Source organism: Elephantulus edwardii, unplaced genomic scaffold, assembly GCF_000299155.1.
Source record: "Elephantulus edwardii isolate Elephantulus edwardi_28Jun2011 unplaced genomic scaffold, EleEdw1.0 scaffold00037, whole genome shotgun sequence".
NCBI lineage: Eukaryota > Metazoa > Chordata > Mammalia > Macroscelidea > Macroscelididae > Elephantulus > Elephantulus edwardii.
The window spans coordinates 12,654,920-12,659,602 of NW_006399787.1; the positions used below are offsets into that span (position 1 = coordinate 12,654,920).

The 4,683-nt window shown below is 39.6% G+C and overlaps 1 protein-coding gene and 1 pseudogene across 1 annotated transcript in view; one reads left to right on the forward strand and one right to left on the reverse strand.

Moving 5' to 3' along the window:
• HEATR4 (HEAT repeat containing 4) overlaps positions 1-4,683 on the forward strand; it is a 64,216-nt gene that overhangs the window by 51,626 nt on the left and 7,907 nt on the right. The gene's annotated exons all lie outside the window — the stretch shown is intronic.
• On the reverse strand, positions 1,455-2,398 carry LOC102855308 (annotated as a pseudogene).

A 4,683-nucleotide genomic window follows, 5' to 3' on the forward strand; every position in this document is an offset into this window, starting at 1 on the left:
CTAGTCTGTCTTAATGTGAATGTTCAGATTTAGAGAAGTATCAGACAGACCAGCAAGTTAAAGGTATATCCCTTATTGCGGAGTTAACTTTAGTGTCAGTGTTGTCCCTGCCTTTCTCACACGCGTCTTTACCCACTTATTTCCTTGCTCCACCATCCACCAGGATACCCATCCACTTCTACCCCCTCTTCACATCTATCTCCCTTTGACCAGCCCTCCATCTAATAACTTTTATATGAAGCTTCCATGGCTTCTGTGTATCACGCTTGGAAAGGTGGAGGGATGACAAAGGAGAGGAAAACTCTGAAGTAAATTGGCACAGTGACTGCAGCAATGGGCTCAAGTATGTTAAAGATGTTGAGGACGGCACAGGATAGGACAGGGTTTAGATCTGTTTTTCATTGGCTTGCTATGAGTTGCACTCTACAGCACCTAACAACACAACTTCTTACGTTCTTGTTATCTTTCCTATTTAATTAATTCTCTCAGTGATCTTTAAACTCTGGGTCTTCTGACTTAAATATGAGCCTCTCGTTTAACAGGTAATGTGACAGATATGAAAGGAGTCCTGACATGGTGGCTTGAGTGGTTAAAGGCTGCTAAACTTTATGGATTCCTGAGACTAAATCTTTATGGTTGCAAACTGCCACATATTTGTGCAAAAGAGCTGTTGGTGAGTTCCATTGTTAACCTTCTGAAAGGTTAACATTCTTGACCTTCCTTGATTTTAAACCTTGCAGTGTTCTCTTGCTTTGTTCAGATGTTAACTTCTTAAATCAGATCTGACTGGTACAGGAGGAGATTGTTCCCTCCTTCTCCAGCAGAGCATCTGGTGGATTTGAACCGTGTACCTCTGGGATTGCAGTGCAGCGTCTTGCCACTAGGCCACCAGAGCTCCCCCAGATGTTAACTTCTTAGTCTAAGAATAGGTTTTGTATTACCACAATTAAGTGTTCTGGGATTTCCATCCTTCTCAATGTTAGCCATAATGTGTTATGATCCACACAGTCAAATGCCTTTGCATTGTCAATAAAACACAATAGATATTCTGTTTATATTCTCTGCTTACAGCTAAGCTCCATCTGTCATCAGTCCCTGGAGTCATGACCTCTTCTGAAACCAGCTTGAATTTTTGGCAGTTCTCTCTCAGTGTATTGTATCACTTGTTTTTTAATAATCTCTAGCAAGATTTTATTTGCATGCGATAGTAATGATATTGTTTTATAATTTCCATATTCTGTTGTGTTATCCTTTGGGGAATGTGAACAAATGTTCTTTTTGTAATATAAATACCAACCCCTTTTATCTACTCTGTTTAAAATGAAACAGAAAACAAGCATACATCAATTTTGTTATATGCTAACATGTTCAAAGTACATCATTTGTACAAGAGAAGGACTAAGAACAAAAATGTGTTTACAGAGTTCCAAATATATAAGCGACTGTTTGCAGTCTCACACAGCTTTCCAGGGATACTCAGGGGGAGCCCCTTCATAATCACTGGCACTAAACAAAGCAGCAGAATTCTTTGCCATGTACTTTAGGAAATCATGTAGACAGTTCAGTAATAAAGCAAGGCTCTTCTCATTCAGAGGTGTACAAGCCAACACTGCTCCAATTCATATAAATAACCTCAGTAGATGTGGCACTCCATACAGGGTGATCTGCAAGGATTTCCGCATACTGAGGTCTCTCAAATTTGTAGAGGTTGAATGCCCACCATTATAGTGAAGTATTCTTTTATATGAGCCACAACTTCATTGACAGCATATTCCTTGTTATCTGTAACAAGATTTCTTGTAATTTGCATGATCTTCAAGAATGGAATCCACATTCTTATTGGCAGGAAGATAAAAGCTGTTTTTGCCTAATAATTAAATCCCAGTCATCAACAAGCCTTGATTTTAGTTCTTCTGGAATCTCCACTTTAACTTCAACTCTCTTCATGAACGTTTCCTCATTTTCAACGGTAGGATCTCCACAGCCCTTTTCTTCGGAGGAGTCTGAGGTGTCTCCCTGGTACTGCCACCATCTCCATTTCCTGGTGTGCTTTTTGCTTGTTCTTTTTTGTTTTCACTTAAGCATTTTTCTGTTGTAGACCATATGTATTCTTTCCTGGGGAAGCTCCTCTCATTTTCCCTTCTGCACATTGCTCCTGATTGGCCTTTTGAAGTTCTTTCTGTTTCTGCAGATAGGTGTCCATGTGTTTGAGCATTCTGCTTTCTGGAACCCATTCATCCCAGCTTTTGTTCCAACCACTGTAATGTATAAAGTATTTCACTTGTTTGTCCTTTATGGAAACCTTTACACAGTTGGCTTCATAAAGAAGAGGCCCATGAAAGCACAGCACTTGCTCACCCTCTTGGAATTTAGGCTTAGGGTCCTATTTGAGCGCCATTTATAAGTGATTCACCAGCTATTCCTTCTCCCCCCACCCACTACTTCCCTGTACTCTCTATCCCACCCCCCTCACCTCAAATGCACTGTCAGGCACCTCAACTCTACATCCTGGGCCCAATTTGCCAGTGTCTGTAGACCTCACACCAAATGTTCTTTCAGTAGGTTGGTCAGGTAGCTGTCTTCCAAATTCTTGACATAGACTGATGAACACACACAGGACTGCATCTGTTTGTTGAAGTATGTCAATTGATAGAATTCATTTTTACCTTGTTTTTGTTGATATAGAATTTGTAAAATTTTATGTATAAATTTTTCCCTTCACATACAGATAAAAATTCATTATAGATTTGCTCCCTATAAATACACAAATTCTGATGAATTCTGTTTTGCTTAATCCCCAGGGAAAAAACCCCAAAATGTAATTTTACATGCTGTATCATTAGGAGTATACTTTTTAAACTAGATATCAATGAGAACTAAATTCCTCTTACAGTGTCATACCTGTGATAATTAGAATTTTCCATTCATTTGCCTTATACATTTAAAATCATGTTTTTCCTTCACTCCCAGCGTCTTCCAGCTGGACACCTCAGGACATGTTCTTATCAACATGTCATACTACACTATCACCAGTCAGTAGGCTGGTAGGAGATTACAGGGATGCAATCTAAGTCAATATGACTAGCAATAACCCAACTAGCACAATAGGAACATCTGCCCCGTAACTTGAGTCCTTCAGGCTCAGCTCTGACCCACTGGCCATTTCTTAGGGCAAGGATTCCAATACGGTATGCCTTACTGTGAAAGGTACTGTTCTAGCTGTTTTCAGATGATCTTCAGCAATATTTTGCTTTTATGTGATATTAATGATAGTGTTGTTATCTGCTATCAAGTCATCTGTGACTCACAGTGACCCTACATACAACACCTCTGAAACCTGACCTGTCCTGAGCCAGTTTGACTCTGACACACCCTCATAATGTCAATAATAATACCCTCATTTTCCAAGTTACTGTATTAATCCATTTTGTTGGATAATTCACACACTCTATTGAATCACCTTTCTTGGAAATGGGAATAAATACAGATCTCTTCCAGTCAGTCAGTTAGCTATGACCCTCTAGCCACATTACAACATGCTTTGGGCATGTCGTTGTTAGGTGCCGTTGTTGAGTCAAGTACAAGTCATAGCCACCCTGTGAACAACAGATCTGAACTTGAGTCATCCTCACAGTTCCTGATACACTAGAGCCCATTGCAGCAGTCACCATGTCAGTCTACCCAGGTGAGGGTCTTTCTGCCTTTTGCTGCCCCTCCACCTTTCTAAGCATGATGTCACTTTGCAAGGAAGAGCCTTTCCTAGCAACATATCCAAAGTATGTGAGACAAAGCTTTATTGTCTTTGCCTCCAAGAAGCACTCTGGCTGCACCTTCTCTAAGACATATCTGTTTATTCTTTTGGCAGTCTGTGGGATATTTAATAAACTTCTCCATCATCACAGTTCAAATACATCAATCAATTCTTCTTCTGGTATCCTTATTCATTTTCCAGCTGTCAGATGCATAGCAAAGACAAGACCATGGACTGAATCAGGTGCACCTCTGACCTCAAACTGACATCATTGATCCACAGAAATTTGGAGAGGTCCCTGACTGCACACTTTCCCCAACCAATACATCTCCGGATCCTCTAACTGCTGCTACCAAGTGTATTTACTGTGGATCCAAATAAGATGAAATCATTGATAGTCTTTTCCCAATCTATCATGATGTTGCCTATTCATCCATTGACAAGGGTTTTTGTTTTCTTGACCTTAGAGGACAATCAATGTTGAAAGCTGTAGTGTTTAACCTTCTGCTGCAAGTGCTTCAAGTCTTCCTCACTTTCAGCAAGCAAGGTTGTGTCATCTGCATGACAAAGGTTATTGGTGAGTCTTCCTCCAAGTCTGTTGTCACATTCTTATTCATAGAGTCCAGCTTCCTGAATAATTTACTCAGCACACAGATTAAATAGGTATGGAGAAAGGATACAACTCTGATATACACTTTTCCTAATTTTAAATTTCTGTAGTGTTTCCTTGATCTGTCCACACACTAGCCTCTTGTAGGTCTAGGTTTTCCATGAACACAATTAAGTGTTCTGGAATTCCTGTTCTTCTCACTGTTAGCATCATTTGTTATGATCTACACAATCAAATGCCTTTGCATAATCGTAAAACGCAAATAGAAATTATTTTTTTGTACCTAAAAACTTTATTTCCAATAAAGTATATTACATTTTTA